This window comes from Rattus norvegicus, chromosome 17, assembly GCF_036323735.1.
Source record: "Rattus norvegicus strain BN/NHsdMcwi chromosome 17, GRCr8, whole genome shotgun sequence".
NCBI classification, from domain to species: Eukaryota; Metazoa; Chordata; class Mammalia; order Rodentia; family Muridae; genus Rattus; species Rattus norvegicus.
The window spans coordinates 83,172,854-83,198,208 of NC_086035.1; the positions used below are offsets into that span (position 1 = coordinate 83,172,854).

Sequence of the window (25,355 nt, forward strand, 5' to 3'; positions counted from 1 at the left end):
GTGAGCTATGGGCTCAGATTAGCTGATTCAGTAGGTTCTCTTGAGTCCTCTGAATCCTTCAACTGTTCCCTTATTCACAAAGGTCCACTTAATGTTTGGCTGTGGGTCGCCACATCAGTTTTCAACAGGTGTTGGGCGAAACCTCTCTGATGACATTTATGCTGTCTGCAAGTATATCAAAATATCATAAATACTGTCCAGTAGGCTCCCTCTCATGGCATGGGTTTCAAGATGGGCCAGTCATTGGTTGGCCCTGCCCTCAAATTCTGCTCCATCTTTTATCTCTGTACACCTTGTAGTCAGGGCAAACTGGGTCTAAAACCCAAGCCAGGTTTTGTGGCTGGGTTGGTGTCCCAGTAGCTCCATTGGAATACTGCCTAATTATATGAGATGGCTGGTTTGGGCTCCACATCCCCTATTGTTAGGAGTCTTAGCTAGGGCCAGTCTCATAGATTCCTGAGAGTTTCCAATATTTCTAGTAAAAGAATTATACAAAGCAAGAATGCAGTGATCTCCAAAGTGATAATTAAACAGCTAAGGGTAAATATCTTTTGAAATGAGCAGAAGACCACAATCTTCATGTCTCTAAGTTATCACTCACAGCTGTCAAATAGTTGAACATTTGAAGTTTGTGGCCGTTGGTGTCTTCATTTGGAATGACAACTTTTCCTAAATAAAAATTAAAAGAAGCCATCATTTTGGAATGTATTTCAGACCAGGATCATACCGAAGTGGGTTAAATTACATAAAAAGTTTCCCATTAAATTGAAACTAAACATTTTATTTGACCTTCTAAGAAGTTAGGGTAGAGATACAGCAGCCAATTTTCCTTCTGTCCTGATTGGGAGTCCTTCCTGCCTCCATCTTCCCACACAGAGAGAAAATGGGGAGCACCTCAATGCCGACTAGCCAGATGCTTTTCTGTTGCTCTGGCTTCCTGTCCTGGTCACATGAGGAAAAGGTTTTTGTGGTTATTGTTCTGTTCAGGTTACTGGAATATTTATTTATTCTTTTTTATGGATATGTAGCCTGATTCTAGACTTTAAAACTAAAGCCAATCAGGTTACTAAACTCGGTCATAGTTTGGTGCTTTGACATTTGTGTTACTTTATATGCCAGACACCACACTAGTACAAAATAGGTCCCACTAAAAGCCATGTTGAATTTTTATTTATATTTGCACACATAGAACTCTGCAAGTACCAAGTACTCATTATAGAGTGAATATATGGGATATTTTTCCTGTGTTGTTGGCTACAGTTGTAGGCCTTAAATAGATACTGTTATCTTTCCACACTAATGGCTCCTTTGTTCAGCTGACAAATTTCATAACATTTCCTATTCATTTCTCTCCTCAAAATTCCAACACTTCATTATTTTACTGCTACCAAGAAATTTGAAAAGAAATGGAAAAAGAATCTCATTTTGAGACTTTTCATTTGAAGCATAGGTAAATCTAATAGGTAAACTAATTACAGGTAAATGGAGGGTTGCCATGTTTTTCAAATTATTCATCCAGCGCGAGCCAGGGACGGCAAAGTTTGGAAATCAACAGAGATCATTGAAAGGGATAATGTATCAGTAAAATAGGGGAATTTAATAGAACCACTTTGCAAACTCTCCTCTAGTGATTGTTGTAATTGGAGATTCTGAATTGAAAATGTGATAAAAATGTCCATCAACAGGCAGTGTGCCAGCTCTCAGAACGAATCTATCCAGGCACTTCTCAGCATTAGCTCTTTTGAATGTTCCATTTCCTTGTTATTTGATCATGAGCTCATTATTTTCTTTATACAGTTGCGCTGACTAAAATTTGATCTGACCATCTAATACTGCAGATTCCCTTAAACGCGCAGCCACTGGCAATATCGCTGCATGCATCCTGAGCAAGCGGATAATGAAACTGCACTTGAGTTATGCAACTGCTTCGCAATTTCAGCGAGAAAGCATGGTAGTCAGTGGAGCACGAAGATGATGTGCCCACCAGTGCAGAATGTTAGTACCTTGCATACTAAAAGTTTAAATCCTTAGTTAAAACAGTCAGACATGCTTCCAAGAGAATAGCACCCACTCTGATATAATTCTGTGAATTCAGCCCTGTGAACTCTCTTTTCGGTATTTCTGTTTCAAGAAGGTTAGGACATGGAATGGTAAGTGTGGTAATATCCATGCTTTTCCATTTTGTGTTTTTGTGACGTGTGTGTGTTTTATTTCCTATTATATTTCTGAAAAGAGAGATAAAGAAAGGGCATGGAATTGGGTTGGTGAGAAGGATCTGGAGAAGCTAGAGGAGGGGTGTCTTAGTCAGGGTTTGTATTCCAGCACAGAACATCATGACCAAGAAGCAAGCTGGGGAGGAAAAGATTTATTCATCTTATACTTTCACATTGCTGTAAGGAACTCAGGACAGGAACTCACATAGGACAGGAACTTGGAGGCAGGAGCTGATGCAGAGGCCATGAATGGGTGCTGCTTACTGGATTGCTTCCTCTGGTTTGCTTAGCTTGCTTTCTGGTAGAACCCAGGACCACCAGCCCAGGGATAGCACCACCTACGATGGGTCCTCCACTCTTCATCATTAATTGAGAAAATGCCTTATTGCTGGACCTCATAGAGGCATTTCCTCATTGGAGTTTGTGATAACTCCAGCTTGTGTCAAGGCGACACACAAAACCAGTCAGTACAAGAGGAAAACGTGATCAGTATATACTGCATGAAAAAAAGTGTTTTGTGAAAATGGTCAGTGTTTTCTTGCTTAGCATCCTACCTCACTCTTTCCCTAAAAAGAAAAATCCTGACAGTAACCAGAGTAAATTCAGGTTTCCCAGCTTGTTCAAAATATCTCTTTTTGTCTGTTATTTAAGGTATAGTGGGATTGAAGCGAGAGCTCCAGAAGGCCTGGCATCCCCAGATGCTGAATGAGAGAAAACCACATACAGTTCTTCACAGTGCAATTGGCGTTCCTCACAGATAATGGGTATGGGCAAGAAGATGCTATGGTGGCCTGGCTCTTATTAAACCACTCCCTGAAGATCTCCAGTTTCTGTTCAAGAAGGCTCAAAGGAAGATTCTACTTTTGTTAGCTGATCAGATGATCAGAATTGAATACATGCATAAAAATAATCTTATATGCAGGCATTAAATTAGATAAGTTCCTAATACATATTGGGCATCATTGTATTAAATTACTCATTGATCTTGGTTTGACCAAAAAGTCCAGAAGCAGCTGTAGAAAGCAATATGTTTCATACAAAGAAGATAAAAATCTCACTGGTGTTGCCCAACTCACTATCATTAATGTACATTTCAGTATAGTCACGAAGATGACATAGAATCTTTGGAATATGTCTTGATGCATTTTGATAGGACCAGTCTGCCAGGCAAGGGCTAAAGGCTGCAACAAAGAAGGAAAAATATAAAAAGATCAGTGAAAAGACCCATTCTGCTGAAGTTCTATGTAAGGGGTTTCTTGTAGAATTTGACATGTGTTTAAATTACTTTCATGGGTTATGCTTTGTGGAAGCTCTGGATTCCACATGTCTAAGGTAGCTCTTCTGAATCCTTTTTAGAACTTTTAATCAGCAACAGTTGATTGGACAATATAAAAGCAGAAACCAGCACAGCAAGCCAACCCCTTCCAGTTGCCAGGGTCAGTAGGTCCAACTCCCTGCAGGCAAACTGCCAACCCCAGAGTAGCATCGACCATGTCTAAAGCATGAACTGAAGTAGAGAAGTTATAGGGTAGATGATTAGAAAAATGTTCGCTTCTTCCCAAAGTTATGGATTTTAATTCATATGTAAACTAGCTAGTGGTTCTGCACAATCATTTACTTGGTGTAAAGAACTTAATTTCCATATAAGCTGTCTCTGATGCTGATTCTGGGCTGTAGCCACTCTGATGGTGAATATTAACTAATGTAGTAAATCAGGGTGTCTGGTTTTTGACTATACTTGTAGTCCCAAGTGGAAAAGTTAATTGAATGGCTGACACAGGAATTGGTTTAGAAATTGGGAATCTGCCCTTGTTAAAATCTTTTATTTTTGAACTATATTGCTTTGAGATCTCATTTTAGAAGAGCATAAGTAGTCATCAGCCACAGCTGTGATGGTTTTTAGTGTCCACAATTGTGTGTTTTTAGGGATTTTCCACCACTGGGATTTATAAGTTGTTCACTAAAATCATTCCTCAAATGGCTGGCTTCTTGGTTGCAAGCTTGCTGATATGGTAGCAACCAGACTCAAGTGCTTGAGCACTTGCAAGACTGTCCACTTACCTATGCCAGAAAGAACAGCATCAAAAGTAAAAAATTGAGGAAAAAAATCATGATGAATGTTGGATTTTACTTAGCACTCCACACGAGCTCTCTAATGTCCTTGGTATTACAAAACATAAGTTTATTTGTCACAAGAATTTAGTTACCATCTTACAAGTGAACATGTATGTGTGTCACCTAGGTAAATGTAGTCACTATTAAAAAAAGAAAGAAATTAAGAGATGGTATGGCAAATTCATGTAATCCAGACAGCAATCCAAATGTTAAGGAAAGGACATCATTGTAAGTTCAAAGCCAACTTGATAACTAAGTTGAAGGCCAGCCTAGGCTACCAGTGAGAACCTGTCCCAAAGTTCCAAAACAAACAAACAAAGAATAACACAGACCATTTCTCATGTGTCTTCTTGTCTGTTTCTATCTTGATAGCTAGTTTCTTTGTGTTACTGGATAATAGACCACTGTGTGATGTTTGTCTATTTGCTTAGTGATGAAAATCGTTTAATTACAACTACTGAAAATTATGAAGTCACTATAAATATTCTCGTGTAGGGTTTTATATGAATTAAGTTTTCAATACGCTGGGCTAAATACATACAAGTGTGATGGATGGATGATATCAATGAGATCTTTCAATTTTCCCTTCACAAACTTTTTGTTGTCTTAGCTCAGCCATTACCGACCTAAGATGACTTGGGTTTTCCCTGTGCCTTACTTTCTGGAGAAATCTTACAGTGCTATATGTTTTATTATGTGGTCTATGATCTCTTCTGAGTTAAACACTTGCAAAACTTGTAAAAAAACTGTACCCAGCTTTATATTGTGCATGTCATAGTGCCCTTTGTTCAAACCACCACCCTTTGGCTCTGAATTTGCTTTAGTTACCTTGTAGAAGCTCAGTTGGTCATATCTGTTAGGGATGTTAGGGGAAGTTTAGGCTGCTTTTCCCTCTTTTGATCTATTTGTCTTTTCCCGTCTGTTCCCTGCTATCTTGATTGCTGTAGCCTTAAAGTACTTAGATGTCTAGTGGCGCCAGTTCTCTATTTCTCTATTTCAGTAAGATATTATTGATAACACCCATAATTTTGTCTTGTCCCTAGTGTGTTTCTGAGGCTTGCATTGTTACCATTCTGTGCTTTCACATTTCGGTAGCCTTGACCTGTCTGGTTCATAAACAGCATATATGAAATGCAAGTGCATGGGTCTCTAGTTCCAACTTCTCTGCCGATTGGACTGGAAATTTCACATATGCTGTTGGCTGAGCAGCAAATACTTCCTGTGCTAAGGATGGAACCCAGAGCCTTGTATATGTGGGTGAGGATTCTACTTCTGAGCCTTGCTTCAGCCTTTGTCCCTCTGTCTCCCTGGGAAAGGATTCTGAACAGACTCAGGTATTCAGTGCTTTCTGCTGGGATCCATGTTCCACAGGAGGCTGGTTGATGTGGTTAGGAGTGAGGCTAGCAGAACATCTCATGGTCTTGGGAGTAGGTTTGGGTCTTTCAGAGAGCAGCAAGCTTCTCAAATGTCTATATTTCTTTACCCCAGCGTGGCTGATCATGAAGATCCCTTCCCCTTGCTATTGACTGGACTGGGATTAGTTAGACTCTAGGGCTGGGGCTGGTTAGATTCTGGGGCTGGGATATTTTAGACTCTCTGGCAAAGCCTCATTATCTAGAAACTGATAAAACAGTTCTTGCTGAAGACAGGCCTTCAGTAATGGAGGTGTTAGGGGTGGGTGCAGAATGGTAGGGATCAACCAGAAGGTTGCCTTTCTCTTTCGTGCTCTAGAACTGTGTGAAGAGTTTCTTCCACTCTTCTTTTTTTTCTTTTTCTTTTTTTTTTTTTTTTGAGCTGGGGACCGAACCCAGGGCCTTGCACTTGCTAGGCAAGTACTCTACCACTGAACTAAATCCCCAACCTCTTCCACTCTTCTTAAAACATGTTTCCTCCCGATCCTGACTACTGTAACCACTTCTGGCAAAATCTCCAATTTGGTCTAATCCTATTACTATCCTTCCCTGGACTTGTGGTCAGGTGATCAGTTTTATGAAAGAAAATCAGTCTTAAATCACAAATTCCACCCCTATGGATTCATTTAGGAAGCAGGTTTTAGTGTTCAGCTTGCTTGATGTGTCAGCAGCTCGTCAGATTACCACTTACTATGTCATCTGATGTTTTATTATTAGATTGTATATATATCTAATGTTGTGTGTGTGTGTGTGTGTGTGTGTATGTGTGTGTGAGAGAGAGAGAGGGAGAGAGAGAGAGAGAGGGAGAGGAAGGGAGAGAGAGAGAGAGAGAGAGAGAGAGAGAGAGAGAGAGAGAGAGTTTGTGTGTACCTGCATGTCTGGATATGACAACATCACATGTAGAGAACAACATTTGACAATGGCTTCTCTCTCCTACCATATGGGTCCTGGGGAATCAGTAGATCACCAGGCTCAGAAAGGAATCACCTTTAACCCCTGACTAGTTCTACATTTTTGAAGTCATTATCCACCCTTGCATCTTCTAAGATCTACACAGTCTTAGGACTACTACCTATCTACTCCTTAGTCTTCATTTTTAAATATTGTTTAGTGTGCGTTTGTGTGTATATGTACACATGTGCCATAATACATAATTGGAGACCAGGGGACAACCCGTTAGAGTGAGTTCTACCTTCTACCATGTGGGTCCAGGGCTCAAAGTCAGTTTATCAGGCTTGATTTCAAGTATCTTAACCCACTGAGCCATCTCAGCAGCCTTCCCCAATTTTCCTATTGGGTTATTCACAACCGTCTCCCTGAATATTAAGTAGAGAACCCTGTGCTGTTGGGTCCCCAGTCATCCTCCCTTATCCTTGTCTTACTGACAGGAATTTCGAGGCTCTCCTCCATATCCTGACATCTCTTCTGCATTTCCTGTTACCCACAGTACATTGCATTTGTTGATAAATGCCTTTCATTCTGGAAGTGTAGAGGAATAACCTGAGAAATACAGTCTTATGTGATTTTGTCACTGTGGAACTATCATGGAGTCCAGTTACACAAACTATATTAGTGGTGATGTCACTAGGCAACATAACCTTAAGAGGCCAGAAGTATATAATGCAGTCACCCTTCAGTTGAAAAGTCACTTCATGATGCATACCTGCATTCAAATATGAGCTCATCATATCTACACAGCTCATCTCCTTTATTCTTATTATCTTCATATGTATTCAGTGTGAGTAGTGTTTCTCTGAACTTTTTCATCCAGAAAATATAAGCAGCTAATAACTCCTTTCCATTGCAAGTGTTCAAATGTTCCCTGTGCCTTCTAGGTATAGTGCACAGGTTACTCTTAGGGGAATAAACTTTTTAGTCATTTTAGAATTTCATCATGAGAGGCTGGAGGGAAAAGGTAGCTTCATTAGTTATTTATGACCAGAGAAATGATTATTTATTCCAAGTGATCTGTAGTTTGAAGTCAAATATGTACTTATAAATACATCCCCTAGAAGAAAAGAGACCCATCTGTGAACACTGCTGGTTTAGAAAACCTGTGAAAGAGAGTCTAGACATAGCCTAAAGCTTCGTCTCTTTACTTGTCTCCTTTGCCTTGAGTCCCATGCAGGGATCAGGGTGTGTGTGTGTGTGTGTGTGTGTGTGTGTGTGTGTGTGTGTGTGTGTGTGTTGGTGGGGGTAGCTAAGAAAGAAAAAAATTGACCACTGTGGAGGCAGGCTTTATATGTTCAAACTACATTCATGGTAGGACACAATCTCCTCTTTTCTGCCTGTAGACTATGATGTAGAAGCCTCAGCTCCTTCTCCAGTACCATGTCTGCCATGATGCCGCTACGATGCTTCCCACCATGACGATAATGGACTAATCCTCTGAAACTAAGCTAGCCTGAATTAAATGTTTTCCTTTGTAAAAGTTTCCTTGGTCATGTTGGCTCTTCACAGCAATGACACTCTAGCTAAGACACCATATATGAAAAGGCAGACTGAGTTGATGTTACACCTTGAAGTAAGGCTGCACAAATAATCATGTGAGCCATGAAATCATCTTCAGCCTGTGGGGATAAACATTGTTTCCTATGTTGTAAACATGGTTCCTTTCCTTCCCTTTCTTTTCTTTTCTTAGTACAATTAAAAAATTTATGGGATATATTTTTATTTACATTTCAAATGTTATTCCCTTTCCTGGTTTCCTGTCCATACGCCCCCTATCTCCTCCCCCTCCCCTTCTTCTATAAGGGTGTTTTCCTCCCATCCACTCCCCTTCCTGCCCATCCCTCAACATTCCCCTACACTGGGGGGTCCAACCTTGGCAGGACCAAAGGGCTTCTCCTTCCATTGGTGCCCAACAAGGCCATCTTCTGCAACATAGGCAGCTGGAGCCATGAGTCAGTCCATGTGTAGTCTATGGGTCTTCCCTTTCTTTTCTACATAGTTCCTTACGGTGCCGTCTCTTATCAAGTAATTCTTCCCTAGTCCTCATGTGACCTGGTTACAGTTATCATTTGGAAAGCATCCTGAATCTGTGATTTCCTTGAAGAATCTCTGAAGTGTTTTCCCATTGATATTAGGGTATAGAGATCTATACCATGTCATACTAATGCTGCATGAACTGGCTTGTGTCTACTTCACCAACCGTGAGGAACAGGGTTTCTCTTACCTTGGTAGGTTTCAGCCCACATGTGTTACCTATTTCAATTCAGAGCCTTTGTGAAGGTTTTTCTTTCACTCTTTGGTGAACTCTGATAAGCACTTCAGTACATTCATCAACCCAATCATCTCTCTCCATATATATATATGTGTGTGTGTGTGTGTGTGTGTGTGTGTGTGTGTGTGTGTGTGTGTATTTCCTGAACTTACACTTTTACACTTTATGTAATCACTAATGTCTATTGCTTCTCTTCCCATTCTCATGAGCTTAAACACATGGTCTTTCCTAGAGTTTCCAGGGCAGTCTCCAGGAGAGAAAAGAGTATGCACTTGAGGAAAAGATATGAATGAATCATCAGAGCACTGATGTGGAATGTTTGTTCTATAGACGAAGTTTCTTAACTGGAAACAAAGTAACTGGCAACAGGCTTTAAAAATACAACTGAAATAGATTTTGCACAACACATTAATACGTTAAAGTGAACTCAGTAGCATGCCATACTTTTGTATTAGTTTTAAATGACTACCTTTGTCTAGTTCAACTTTGTTCATCACCCAAAGGAAACCTTAATCTCATTATGTACTTATTTTCTGTTTGCCTCTTTGGTACTCATTGATGCGATTTGTGTCTTTACCCTTCTTGGGTGTTGGCTCTTTGTTCTTCTGGATTTCTCATACAATAGGAGTTGTGAAATCTGTGATCTCTGGAGTTGGATACTCTGACTTGGAACAATGTCTCCAAGTTTCGCCCATGTCACACTTACCAGCATAAAACTCCCTTGAAAGGCTGAATAATATTCTATTGCTGTTTATATCCAGTCTATAACCTCTTTGTCTTTATCCACATCATCTATATCTGTTTCTCATTCCGTGTCACAGTTATTTTTCACAAAACTTACCTTTAAGAACAAATATATGTTCTGAATTTATTTGAAGTAATAGTATATCTCTTTACAGAGAATTTCGAGCTTGAAAACCTAAAGATCCCATCTAGTATAAGTAAAATCATCAAACTGTATATGTTGGTACTTAAAGAAATATGAGAACTTATTTTCAATTCCTTTAGGCATCAAATATTCATCTTAAATTGGTTTGATGAATGCTACAGTACTATAATAACTTGGGAAGATACTATGCACAAATCTAGTTTAATATCTGTGTTTGTAAATGAAATTCTGTCAGAAAACAGCTACATCTATTCATTTCTATCTTGCCTCTAATTTTTTCCATCTTACAAAAAAATTGCGTAGCTTTGACAGAGACTGATATGGCAGAGAAACATTCCTATCTCACCCTCTGTAGAAGAAGCAGACTAAACCCTGTTCAGGATTACTAAAATTCATATGAAATTCCTTTTCAGCCAGGATCTCTTTGGCTTGAATCTCTTCAAGAGAAAAATTGAAAACAAATGATATGTCTCTTATTTTCCTCCTGGGAGTTATTGATTAAAAGTAAAAAATAAGAACTTAGAATTTTGGTCTAGTGAAACCATCCAGACCATGATGGCTGCTTTGGGAATGATTTCAAAGCATGGGAACCCAAGAGAATTACAGATTGCTCACAGCAAATTTTGAAATGATTTTTTTTTAAATTATGTGCCCTAAATATTTCTTGATAAAGTTAAGAATAATGACCTCTTATTTTAGGAGGAGAACAAGACTAACTTTCTCTGAATAAAAACATATTAGAGTTTAGTTATTGAGCAATAACTTTGAGTTATTATTTCAATTACCATTGACTCCCATATCACCTTCTGCTGCCATCAATTTTGTAGGGAACAGTTCTGAAATAAAAGTCTTGGACCTTCTGAACCACTTTGTCCAATTAGTTTTCAACACACTGTCTAAACGTCATCTATGTAGACATCAAAGACAAAGAGTACTCATATCTTCTTTCACTTGGATAAAATTGCTTTTCTACCCAATTTTATTTTCAGGATTCTGTTGGTTCCTAAGAAAATGGATTTCAATTGGCCATAGATGACATGATATATTTGAAGAAACTTGTTTGTATCTATAAAGTTAAGATATAGCAATTGAGTTTCTTATTCTGACTTGAGTCTATAAATTAATTTATAGTCTTAAAGCCAAAAGTCAGTAACAATATTTCTTTCAGGCCATAGTGATGATGCTTTTTCATTGTTTTCCTTGAGTGTCCACATGTGTAGTGTATGCATATGTGGCTGTGCAAGTACATGTGCCTGTGTTCACATGTGGAAGCCACAGGAAGTTGTCAGGTTTACTGCTCTACAACTTCTCTGCTTTATTCCTTCGAGATGGGACATCTCAGTGAACATGGGCTAGTCTGGTGGCCATCAAGACCAAACAATCCTCCTGTCTGGGATTATAGACAAACATGTACTGTGCTAGAATTACAGTCACATGCTGCCATGCTTGCAATGTTTTGAATGTGGCTGCTTGGGAGTGAACTGAGGTCCTTACGTTTTTTGCATCAAGTACTCTTTTTATTACTGAAAATAGATTATTACCTCATACAATATCACGATTATAGTTCTCCCTCTCTCCACTACCCCATGTTCCTCCCCACATCTTCTCCCTTCCAGATCCATTCTCTTTCCATCATCTCTCATTAGAAAAGAACAGGCTTCTGAGGGAAAACAAGCAAACATGACAAAATGAAACATGAGATGAGGCTATTCTAGTGATGCTGGATACATCAGGAAAAACGTCTCAAGAATAGGCAAAAGTGTCAGGGATTTACTCATTTTCATAGTCAGAACTCCCATAATAGTAAGCTGATAGCCACAGTATACATGTAAAGAACCCAACACATATCCACATTGCTCTGTGCTTGCTGCCCTGTCTCTGCAATCTCATATGTGCCTTGCTTAGTTGACTCAGATGGCCTTGTTCATCTGGTGTCCTCCAGTTCCTCTGACACTTACAATCTTTCTGACTCTTCTTGCAAGGGATTCCCTGAGTTCTCAGGGAAGGGATCTGTTGGAAATCTCCAATTTAGACTCCCCATCTCTTCCCGTAACGGCTGGCTATAGGTCTCTGTATTTGTTCCTATCTCAGCAAGTACTCTTACCCATGAAGCCACCTCCCCCGTACGATGATGCTGTTTTCAAACAGGCTGATGATTCAGTTATATTGTTTGGTTTTTGTGGTTCTAGTATTAGAAGGTAAAATGATCTAGTTTTTTTTCGTTTGTTTGTTTACTTTCTATTTATGTTAAGTGATGAAAGAATTGCAGGCAGATTTCACTTTCCTGAAGATGATTATACAGTCTGTGATTTTTGTGTGTGATGATTCTCTCATCTGATTGTTACTTTTTCAATGTCTCTTTGTTTCTACAGTGATTTGAAGGGACAAAAGTCTCCCAAATGTCCCCTGTTGGTGGTACCCACTTAAGGAGGTCGTGGAATCCTTCGGAAGTGGAAACTTGCTGGCAAGAGTATGTCACTGGGGGTGAGCTCTAGAGTTTATAGCCTCTCCTTACATCCTCTCTGACTGCTCTGCTTTCTCTGTCATGCTTCTCACACAGACTGTTACAGCCATCGCTCCCTCAGTAGCACGGACTCTGCTCCAAATGAAGTTTTTCTTTTGTAAGTTACTTCAGTCATGGAGTTTTATCACAGGAAAAGAAAACCAAAAACCAAAACCAAATAATTTCTTTATTAAACTCTAGAAAATAGGAAAAATTATTGCTACTTAAAAACTATTTTAAGAAAACAGATTGGAAGGTTACTATACTCACACTAGCAGCACTGTGACAGCAAGAGTTTTTAGAAAGATATTTTACATGTTTAAGAGGCACATATGTTATGTTGAGAATGAATTTACTAAAGATGTATTTTGGTTTTCCTGATAAACAATTCAAAATGGCATTTGCCACCTTTTAAAATTTACAAGGCAGTTTGATCTTAAACTCAAAAATTAAAATGTGTTATCTCCAAAAATTAATATTAGTGGCTGTAGAAATGATGCTTTGATAATGGATTTATACTTTTCGCATGCACAGGCAATTTCTGTTTCCTTGGATTGAAGCTGAGTTCCTATGACTGCCTGAATTCCCAGCTTAAATCACTTTTTGTCTGTTATGCGGGTGTGTTGGTCTCAGTGCCTAAGCAGTTGTACCAGCGATACCAGTCAGTAAAACTTCCTTAGCCAGTTCTCAGTGTTTTTCATGCTGGGAATATAAGATTTTTCTGATTAATTTCTGTATTTCACTTTGGTAATTAATGATTTCGTGATCAACAGCATTAGGATTCCTAGAAACATACAATCTGAGTGTTGGTTCACATGGTAATATTTCAGTTGCAATCAATAGAGTCTAATCAGGAAGTCCTAAAAAAATGGAGACATTCATGAAAAGGATAATAGATAACGAAGAGTTTACAGATGAGTGAAAAGTTTTGACAGCTGGGCTTGGTAAGGGATGGAGACTGTATAGATAGCAGAACCACCTGTTCACCAGATGAAGCAGGGACAGGCCACTGCTTCGCTTCAGCTGGGTTCTGGTTCCATTTCCTACTAAGTTTTACAGTCAGGGAACGAAATCTCAATTACTCCTGGGACTCACATTCTCACCTGTTCTTTACAGGAGAGAGTGAGTCAATGGCTAAAAATATTCCTTCCTGACTATATCAAAACAGCAGAAATTAATTCTACAATGAAAATAAATTTGCTGTTTTGAAGGAATATGGAATGACTGTGAATGGAAGAAAACTCAATATATATCTTATGAATCTGTATTTATAAAAAGAGTGCAGTTTTATGCTCTTTTTCAATTTAACATACTTAAAGGTTGGTATTTTGATTAGATTTTACAATTTAGTTAATGCTATTGATTTTAGGATTATAAAATTTGATACCTTTTATACTTATTTCTTTGGGAGTATTAACAATTCCCTGATTATAGTTGCTAAAAGAATGAATTTGAAGGCTTATGTGAATTATTTTTAACTAATTGTTAAAATGAAATATTTCTAAGATTATACTAACACAAATTACGTATACATACATATATACATGTAATTTCTAGAGTCTCATCTAAGAAGCTGCAACTATATTAATAATGGAAAGTAAATATTTCCAACCAAACTTCAATTACCATTTTGTAATGCCCCAAAAGTATGCTCCTTACTTTCAGATGTTGTACTTTTACGTTAGTTGTCTAGCAGTATTTAGCATCCTTACCGGTGTTCTGGTTTGGATTGCTCTCGGTTTCCACAATCTTGCTTGTAACATGGTTCATTCTCTATCCTTAGTGCTGCTAGCTGCTTGCTTGCTGGGAGTTCAATTTCAGAACTTGCTGAGTTCAGTTTAAGTTTCCACAAAGGGTATCTGCAATCTCCCTCCTTTGTAAAGACAGAGGGATGTACTTAGGTTTCTGATTAGTGATACTAGAACCCCCTCCAGTTTGGTAGAAACTCAGCTTGGATGTAGCCTTCCATTTCTTTCTTTCTTTTTGTTTTCCCTTCACACTTTGCCCAATAGCTTCTTATTGATTTCAGTTGCAGTTGCCAGCTGGGCTTGTTAAGTGGTTGTTTGTGCGAAATCATGATCTTCGGCTTCTAGTACTCATTTATCACTGTCTGGTTCTGTTTCACTCTTGTGTGGAGGACCCAGAACCAAGTGACAGCAAGAGTTTAATAGGCTTCTTAGAACAGTGGTTCTCAACTGGTGGGTCACGACTCCTCTGGGGGGTCAAATGACCCTTTCATGAGAAGGTCTCCTAACAACATCAGAAAACACAGATATTTACGTTATGATTCATAGTAGTAGCAAAATCACAGTTATGAAGAAGTAACAATGAAAATAATTTAATGACTAGAGGTCACTACAACATGAGGAACTATATGAATGGTTTGCCGCATTAGGAAGGTTGGTGCTACAATTTTTTTTTACAGTGTTCTTCCTGCCTTGCAGATACTCTGAAGGTTTTCCTGCTGTGGTACTATCAGCAAATCTGACCAGGAACATTATCATATAGGAAGACACTCACTGTAGTTGTCTCAAAGAATGGTAGAAACTCATTGTGCTTATCCAGAGAAGAAAATAAAGTGCCACGTTATAAGGTCATGTCGTATACAAGAAAAAATATTTAAAAATTATGAGACACAAAGCCTTTAAACTACCTTTGTTATTCTGAAGTGACAGAATAACATTATTTTTAAATAACTTAATATTTAACAATTATACTGCATGGGTATAAATTACAACTTCAAGATTATAAAAGAAAGAAATGAAAATAGCACAGCAGAGCACTAAAAAAACTATAGCAAATGTCCAACCTAAAGGCAGGCACGAGGAGAACACTGCCTTTCTGTTTTCTTAAACAAGCCAGCAGCATTTTCTTCTTGTTTCTGTTCCTAACTCTGCTGCATCCCTTCAGTTTCTTCTCATTTATGCATTTCAGATGAAACCTAGTCAATCTTAGAAGTCACTCCATTGCTCCAGCCATTTCCTACACTCACAGCCAGGAGCCCCACAATCTCCTCTTTGTGAATCCCTTGTCCTACCTTTCCATATTTCTTTCTGTCACCGTGAGATAGATCCTTTTTTTTGTCCTTGACCATGTTGCAAATCTCTCTTGCCATCACCCTATCGACCCAGCCACTCATGGGAAGTCTGTTTATGTGTCAAGTCATTTTCTATCTGAGCCCTAAGGAAGCCATCATCAATCAGTTTGTCAAATATTTATCAAGTTCACAATAAAACATCAAATTCTAGTGCCCCAGCTCCATTGCACTTTCCTAATATGTGCAGAATCCTGGTAGATGTCTTCTTAGAACTGCCAGCTAGGTAATTTTTATCCAGCCTTTGTAATACTTCCTATATTAAGCTAGGGTTGGCTCTTGATACTCTCATATGTTCACTCATTTTTCTCAGAAATGTATTAGCTCTCCAAGGACTCGTGGGTATATGAGTTTATTGTCTTAAAAAAAACTATTGATTTGGGTACCCTCCAGGGCAGGGACAGAGGCAAGGATTAAGAGAGCATAACCAAAATTGAAAAGGAAGAAACAATGTCCTCTGAGCTGCTTTTGGCTCTGTAGAAATGAAAAATGATGCAAACTCTCAGAATGAAGTCTTAGGCACCAAATAAATCTATCGCAAACACTACAGTCTAGACTTCATCTGGTATATACTCAGGAAAATTTGATCGGGAAGTCTTTTGCTTTTAATGTAACCTGCAGGCTACTGAGAAGTTTAATGTTTAAGGGTGTGGAATGGCAATGAAAAGAGAAAATAAAACCAACAAATAAAGAAAAGCCGCAGCCTTAGTGTTGTGGTCGTAGCACAGCCACAGAGATGTCTGGGTAGTGTAGAGAGAATATCTTTTGTATTTTATGGATGCATCACTGCCAAGAAAACAAAGCAAAACAAAACAAAACAAAACAACAACAACAACAACAAGGAGCCCCAAACAAACCTAGGCCCATAGGAAGGGTAGAATACAAAGTGGGCCATCCAGGAGGCCAAAGGCATTTTTTGGATAGAGGCAGGTGCACAGGAGGATTTGTCTCAGGATGTGAAGGAGGACAGACATATGAAAGCTAAGTAGAGGTAACCGGTCATGTGGTAGAACTTAGATAAGAATAAATGGTATATTAAGTTTGTATCTAGCCAGAGAATAGGCCAAAGCTTATGTCCAAGGTGTTTGTAAATATAATAAAGCCTCAAAGTTTTTATTCCTGGGAACAGGGGCATGGGTGGAAAATTCCCCACAACAGGCCAGGGTACTTTGTAATTATCCCTTCATAGGAATTTATTACATTTTTATTTAACGTAAGAACTCCGTAGTGTTGGGTGTAAGACACCCTTAATAGGTCAAATTGCTGCTTATTTGATTAATATTAATTTCTTGCTCAGGAGCCCTTCTTTTTAAATTTTATATAAATAACTTAAATTGGTACCATTTGACTTTACTTTCAAATTTTATATGTGTCTCTTGCCTGCAAAGTGGAAGAGTTCATTTCCATCTTCTGAGCTGGGTGAAGAATTCTGGGTATTGTAGGAGTGTGTTACTTCCTGGGTGTCCTTGCTTTTGAGGTACAGGTGCTGAATTAGTAACTATATAAAGCTGAGTTCAGTTTATAAAGTAGCCAAATTTGTGTGTTCCTGATTTGGTATCTCTTTGGATTTGGTCACCATTCATAATGATTATTTGTTAGATCTTCAAACTTAAATTCCAGGGCTGTCAAGAGACTTTCCATCTCCTCCCACAACATGCTTCTCACATTTTCTTCCTTTCACAAAAGTCTTTTTGGAACACCTAATCTGTCCCAGGTCACACCCAATATACAATGATGAGCAGTGTAGTATTCGTTTGCATCACTTTTTCAAATAAAGCATGTAAATTGATAAATATCAATAGATGCTGTAAAGTAATACTAAAAAAAACCAATAATACAAACAGGGTGAGGAAGATAGAGGAGCATGTGATGGTCAGGTTCTATTGCTGGATTCCCTTTTGACACCAAGGCCCCCCGATTCTGGCTCCTACTTTAGTAAACCTGTGGACCTGTACTTTGCAACCCAGTGCCACCCAGCAATTCACTCCACAGGGATTCCTTTTATGTCAAACCTTTTGCTGTTCTGTCTTCATGGTTTTGCTCTTGTTTGTGAGTTGATCAGTTAGGTTTTGGGACTGCTGTGTTCTCTATAAGGCATTGTTTACTATACATTTTTTACTGACATCTTTTAAATCTTTCCCTGTACTCCTATAATTTTTCTTTTTTAGCTCTTCCATTTATGTCTTAAATAACCTTCCATAACTTTTATGACCTCTAGAACCTGAGACTACAATGGTATCTCAGCTTTTTGTCTCGTAGTAATTTTACACACATTGGTATTTTTCTTTTCAATGACAGGCTATTACTAACACCTATCATAACCTACCCTACTTCCCTCTAGCTTCTAATTTTATTAACTAAAACTTAACTATACAGCATACAATAATTGTTTATCCTTCAATAGTCATCTAAGTTGAAGAGATTACTGTTGTTAATAGGCTAGTACAGCATTGACTTAATGTAATATACAAAAAGTTGTGGTTAATGGTTAATATTTACTTATAGAATCCTATTCAGTAAGCACAGGGAACTTCGAGTTACTAGATTTAAAAACTATTTGCTGAAGTATAAACCTTAACTCAACCACATCCATATTTCACTTGAATGCAGCAAATATTCCAACTGAAAAATGCTGCTAAAAATGAAGGGGTGAAATAGCCCCTAATTCACATATACAACAAAGGAAAGTTTAACAAAAGGAAAGAAAATCCAAAGCAACATAACTTCTCCTGGAAAATTACTAAGCTTCCGGTAATGACATTCATTGAGAGTGAGATAGACAAACTCCCAGACAGAGAACTACAAAGAATGATTATAAAGCAAGTCGAAGAAAAGCAAAATCTCCTGAGAGAAAACCCAGACAGCTAAATGGACTAAGGAAGGTGATGGGAGATATAAAAGTGGAATTCAAGAAAGGAATACTGAAGAAAAGGCAATCTGAATTGCCAAAAATGCAAAATATGATACCTCAAATAAAAAGCTCTATGGAAAAGTTTAACAATAGATTGAACACAGAATAACCAACCTTTTCAAGATGTACTAATTGGAGAAATCCAACAAGGAGAAAGATAGAATAATAGGAAGGTATGAGTTAGAATGTTAGAATTTTCATGTATTCACATTATCAAAATATCAATCAATGGGTTATGGGAATAGGAGGGCAAGAATATTTCTAAAGCTATAGGAAATATTTTAAAAGAGTCATAATGGGAAACTTCCCAGAGTTAGGAAAAGATATTCCAACCTAGATAGTGGAGGTGTTTAACATACTGCACAGATAAAACTATAGCAACTCATAATAAAAATAGCAAAAAAATGTATATTGAAACTGGCAGGAGAGAAACACCAAGTAACATATGAATGTAGGCCTATCAAAATGATAATAGATTTTCAACAGAAACTTTAAAATATAGTAAGGGGTTAAAAAGTATAATTTAACTTATGGAGGATTATTGCCAACCCAGTCTATTATACCTAGCAAAGGTATCAGTCAGAATATTAATGGTCTCCTTCCCCCTAAAAGGCACACACTAGGAAAATGGAATTAAGAGTAAGAAAACCATATGCTTGTTACCATTAAGAAATTCAGATTACTCTAAAAGACAGACATTGCTTTAGGGTGAAAGGATAGAAAGAAGGTATTTCAAGTAAAAGTACCTTATATACAAACAAGAATCATTATTCTAATATCTAGGAAAATACTTTAAAATCTATTTAAACTATTGAGAAAGTACCACAGTGACGATATCACTAATCTGCACATTCCTGAAACAGGGGGACAAGTGCACACACATCTTCTTGTAGTACTTTTCAAAGTGCTTACACTTTTGGATGTAGTGGATGGCTATGGTCCTCTGTATCTTCATCTTAGTCATGATACCAGAAAAGATCTGACCTCTGATAGAGACATTGACAATGAAGGAACATTTCTTGTCTATGTATGAGCCCTCAACTGTCTCTTGGTGTGTCTTGAAGCCTAGACTGATGTTCTTGTAAAATATTAAGGGAACTCTTGCTAGTTTCTCCCAGCAGAACCTGCTTCTTGTTTGAAAGATCATGGGCTCCTCTTGGCATGCATGCTCTCTTTAAATGTCTGTCACACTCTGGCAGCCTGAGGAAAAAGAGACAATGTTATTATTAATGTCAGGGCAGAAATTAACGAAATAGGAAAAAATCCAAACAATTTAAAATACCAATGAAACAAAGATTTTTAGAAATAAAAATATCACGTCGGTAGACAAGCTAACCTAAATTGATAAAATTAAGAATTAAAAGAGAGTTGGGCTGGCTACTCTTATGTCAACTTTATATACAAATGAGTTATCATAAAACAGAGAATATGTTTCAATAATATCTGAAGGTAAGTAATTTTCTTTCTTTTTTCAACAAAACATTTTTATTGATTCTCTTAGAGTTTTCATCATGCACCCAGATCACTTCCGCCTCCTTTTCCTTCCATGCCTATTCCCCAACAAAAAGTTCAAAAAACCAAACCAAACCAACCCAAAACAAAAATGAGTCCAATTTGTGTTATCTATATACTTACTGGAGCATGGTTAAACTCTCATTGGCCATTCCCTTTAATACAACTAAGTCCTTTTCCTCCCATACCTCCACCAGAAACCTTCAATTGTACAGAGCTATTCTTCAGTATCCATACCATACTCTTAAGAGTTCTTTTCAGTGGCCTCATGTCTAGGCTGTTACTTTTGGTGACAGGGAGTTTGGGGAGTGGTAACAGAAGCATTCTGCCTCTCTCCCTCTCAACAACTATGTCTGAAGTGATCATACCACAGCAAAAGTAACCTCATTGCCCTTCATAGTCAGTGGGAGTGTGGTCTTATAAACACTTACTGGCAACAGCACAGACCACAAACACAGCTCCCTGTGCTGTAGCTCATGGAGATGGACAAGTCCTTCAGAGGCTGTCCAGACCACAGACATCAGTATGGCCACAGGTGGCAGCTACTCACATCAGCACAGCTTCAGAAAGCATCACAGACATGGACAAGTGCAAGACCTTAGATGGTAACTAGGGCCATGGGCATCACACAGATTCTGAGCACGGTAGGACCACAGATCCACAATGGCCTTCAGCAGCAGACTACACCCAGACTCTCCTATGACCTCAATAGACAGCATGGGTCACTCCCATCATTATGGCTCCAGCAGCTGCACAACCCACAGAACTCAACATGGCTTCAGGCTATAGCATAGTTCATGGACATCTACATAGCCCCTGGTGATAACATGTGCCACAGACATCAACACAGGCAGGCATGGTATGGTTTCACTGGCTCTTTTCCACCCTCAAAGTAAGGCATTTTCTTAATTTGTGATTGATTGTGTAGGGCCTAGCCCATTGTAGATGGTGCCACCCGTCTCTTGGGTGGGTGGTCCTGAACTCTATAAGAAAGGCTGAGAAAGCCAGTAAGCAACACTCCTCCATCCTCTTTGCATTAGCTCCTGTATCCAGATTTCTGTCCTGCTTGAGTTTCTGTCCTTACTTCCTTTGGTGATGAACAGCAATGTGAAAGTGTAAGATGAATAAATTCTTTAATCCCCAACTTGTTGCTCATGGTGTTTCACTGAAGAAATAGAAACCATAACTAAGGCAGGAGTCATTATGACACATGCCAAATTTCCTACTCCTTTCCAATACGGCCACTCCCTGGAGATTAAACATTCACATCTAGGAGCCTATATGGACTATTGCCAATCAAACCAGCATATTATACTCCCTGGTCCTCACAGGCTTGTGTCTGTATCATAGTTCAAAATACATTCAGTCCAACTTCAAACGTCCTCATAGTCTATTACCGTCTCAACACTGTTTAAAAGACCAAAGTACAAAGTCTTTTCTAAGACTCATAACCATCTCTTAAACTGCAAACCCCTGTGAAATCAAAATAAAAAAGCAGATCACATACTTATAACATACAATGGCACAGAATATACTTTACCAGGACAGAAGGGGAAAAATGCACTGTGAGGAAAAGCAAGACCAAAACCATCAGGGCAACTCCAAGCTCTGCATTTTCATATCTGATGTCAAAGCACTCTTCAAATCTCCAACTCCTTTCGGTTTTGTTCAGTGAAATACACTTCTCTCTCTTGGGCTGCTTCCACACTCTGCTCTCCTTGACTGATATCCTATGACTCTGGCATCTCCACTATCTTGGAGTCTCCAGTGAAATTGCCACACTGGGCCTCCATGCAGGGACACTCCTGACATATGGTTGACCATAGTGGCAGCTTCAGAAATTATTTCACAATTCTTTTCTTTTATCATTGACTCTAAAAAGCTAGAATCAAGTAACCAAGTACTACTGTTGGTTGGAGTTGGAACTTGACCCCCTTTTCAATTACATTTGCATCAGATTTCTATTGAAGCTTTCCTTCACTCATTGCTCAACTTTCTATTGTTGGCTTCCTTTGCTTCTTTTAAAAATTCCTTTTCAGAATTTGGAACCTTAGCTGAGCATGGTCTTACTCTGTGGTCATGTCTCCAATTACTCCATTTAGCATTAAACTTTTCTATAAACATTTTATTCCTTTGAGCACTATACTTATCTTTAATACACTTTCTGATGCTCCTTTTCTTCTTAAATTGTACATTAAATTTTTTTTGATTAGCATGCTCTTTCTTGTTATAGATATACTTAGAGTGACCATTAAAATTTATATGACAGATTTAATACTAGGCTGTCTTGAAATCTCCTCTGCCAACACCATTAATCCAAAACTTTTCAATTTAGCTTCAAGCAGATTTTTTTGTACAATGTCATAAAGCAGCCATATTCTTTACCACAATGTCACAATAATGGTCTCTAGGCCACTTATGAATATGTTTCTCCTATGAATCTTCTTGATGCAGGCCATCGAAATCTACATTGCTTTCAGCACCATCATCCTCCATGATTCTACTATTAGGGCCAATTACGTCCCTCTAAAAGCTTTTAACACTTTTTATAGTTGAAAGTCCCAGTGTTTACATTCTGCCAACAAGTAGTATTGTCAGCATGTCACAGCTCCCTGGAACCAACTTCTGTCTTATTCAACATTCTACTGTATGAAGGGGCACTATGACCAAGGCACTCTTATTAGAAAATGCGTTTAATTTATGCTTGCTTACAGTTTCAAAGTTTAGTCTGATATCATCATGGGAGGAAGCTTAGCAGCACAGAGAGACATGAAGATGGAGAAGTAGCTGAGAACTACGGCCTGATCCACTGACAGAGACAGAGGAAGAGAGAGGGAGAGAGAGGGAGAGGGAGAGAGGGAGAGAGGGAGAGAGGGAGAGAGGGAGAGAGGGAGAGAGAGAGAGAGAGAGAGAGAGAGAGAGAGAGAGAGAGAGAGAGAGAGACTGACTGACTCTGACTCTTGTCTCTACCAAGGCTATATCTTCTAATCCTTTCAGATAGTTCCATTTCTTGGTGACCAAACCTTTAAATCTTTGAGCCTATGTGACCATTGTTATTCAAATCACCAATATGTAATTCAGTTCATGTTATTAATTACACAAATGGTTCAAGGGTAGACATAAGACACTCATCTGTAGATATAGAAAAGATTTGAGAAAGCTGACATTTCAGACATAAGAATTCTGAAATAACTTGGAACACAAGGCATGTATCTCAACATAATAAAGGCCAGATACAACAAACCACTCCCTAACATTATATCAATTGGAGGAAAGTATGAAATTTTTTTCATTAAAAGAAAAATCAAGACAAACGTGTTCTCTGCTTCTATTCTTTTTTTTCATATTTTTAAAAGTTTTTATTGTTTATTGTGTTTATTTTTTTTCTTTTTTTTTATTAAATTGAGTGTTTCTTATTTACATTTCGAGTGTTATTCCCTTTCCCGGTTTCCAGGCAAACATCCCCCTAATCCTTCCCCCTCCCCTTCTTTATGGGTGTTCCCCTCCCCACCCTCCCCCCATTACTCCCCTCCCCCCAACGATCACGTTCACTGGGGGTTCAGTCTTAGCAGGACCAAGGGCTTCCCCTTCCACTGGTGATCTTACTAGAATATTCATTGCTACCTATGAGGTCAGAGTCCAGGGTCAGTCCATGTATAGTCTTTAGGTAGTGGCTTAGTCCCTGGAAGCTCTGGTTGATTGGCATTGTTGTTCATAAGGGGTATCGAGCTCCTTCAAGCTCTTCGAGTTCTTCCTCTGATTCCTTCAACAGGGGTCCCGTTCTCAGTTCAGTGGTTTGCTGCTGGCATTCGCCCCTGTATTTGCTGTATTCTGGCTGTGTCTCCCAGGAGCGATATACATCCGGCTCCTGTCGGCCTGCACTTCTTTGCTGCATTCATCTTGTCTAATTGGATGGCTGTATATGTATGGGCCACATGTGGGGCAGGCTCTGAATGGTGTTCCTTCTGTGTCTGTTTTAATCTTTGCCTCTCTATTCCCTGCCAAGGGTATTCTTGTTCCCCTTTTAAAGAAGGAGTGAAACATTCACATTTTGATCATCTGTCTTGAGTTTCATTTGTTCTAGGCATCTAGGGTAATTCAAACATTTGGGCTAATAGCCACTTATCAGTGAGTGCATACCATGTATGTCTTTCTGTGTTTGGGTTAGCTCACTCAGGATGATATTTTCCAGTTCCAACCATTTGCCTACGAATTTCATAAAGTCGTTGTTTTTGATAGCTGAGTAATATTCCATTGTGTAGATGTACCACATTTTCTGTATCCATTCCTCTGTTGAAGGGCATCTGGGTTCTTTCCAGCTTCTGGCTATTATAAATAAGGCTGCAATGAACATAGTGGAGCACGTGTCTTTTTTATATGTTGGGGCATCTTTTGGGTATATGCCCAAGAGAGGTATAGCTGGATCCTCAGGCAGGTCAATGTCCAATTTTCTGAGGAACCTCCAGACTGATTTCCAGAATGGTTGTACCAGTCTGCAACCCCACCAACAATGGAGGAGTGTTCCTCTTTCTCCACATCCTCGCCAGCATTTGCTGTCACCTGAGTTTTTGATCTTAGCCATTCTCACTGGTGTGAGGTGAAATCTCAGGGTTGTTTTGATTTGCATTTCCCTTATGACTAAAGATGTTGAACATTTCTTTAGGTGTTTCTCAGCCATTCGGCATTCCTCAGCTGTGAATTCTTTGTTTAGCTCTGAACCCCATTTTTTAATAGGGTTATTTGTTTCCCTGCGGTCTAACTTCTTGAGTTCTTTGTATATTTTGGATATAAGGCCTCTATCTGTTGTAGGATTGGTAAAGATCTTTTCCCAATCTGTTGGTTGCCGTTTTGTCCTAACCCCAGTGTCCTTTGCCTTACAGAAGCTTTGCAGTTTTATGAGATCCCATTTGTCGATTCTTGATCTTAGAGCGTAAGCCATTGGTGTTTTGTTCAGGAAATTTTTTCCAGTGCCCATGTGTTCCAGATGCTTCCCTAGTTTTTCTTCTATTAGTTTGAGTGTGTCTGGTTTGATGTGGAGGTCCTTGATCCACTTGGACTTAAGCTTTGTACAGGGTGATAAGCATGGATCGATCTGCATTCTTCTACATGTTGACCTCCAGTTGAACCAGCACCATTTGCTGAAAATGCTATCTTTTTTCCATTGGATGGTTTTGGCTCCTTTGTCAAAAATCAAGTGACCATAGGTGTGTGGGTTCATTTCTGGGTCTTCAATTCTATTCCATTGGTCTATCTGTCTGTCTCTGTACCAATACCATGCAGTTTTTATCACTATTGCTCTGTAATACTGCTTGAGTTCAGGGATAGTGATTCCCCCTGAAGTCCTTTTATTGTTGAGGATAGCTTTAGCTATCCTGGGTTTTTTGTTATTCCAGATGAATTTGCAAATTGTTCTGTCTAACTCTTTGAAGAATTGGATTGGTATTTTGATGGGGATTGCATTGAATCTGTAGATCGCTTTTGGT

At 38.7% G+C, this 25,355-nt stretch overlaps 1 pseudogene; it reads left to right on the forward strand.

Annotated features, from left to right (window-relative positions):
• Window positions 1-3,657, forward strand: part of Csnk1a1-ps1 (casein kinase 1, alpha 1, pseudogene 1) — a 45,518-nt pseudogene extending 41,861 nt beyond the window's left edge.
• The last annotated feature ends 21,698 nt before the right edge of the window (window positions 3,658-25,355 follow it).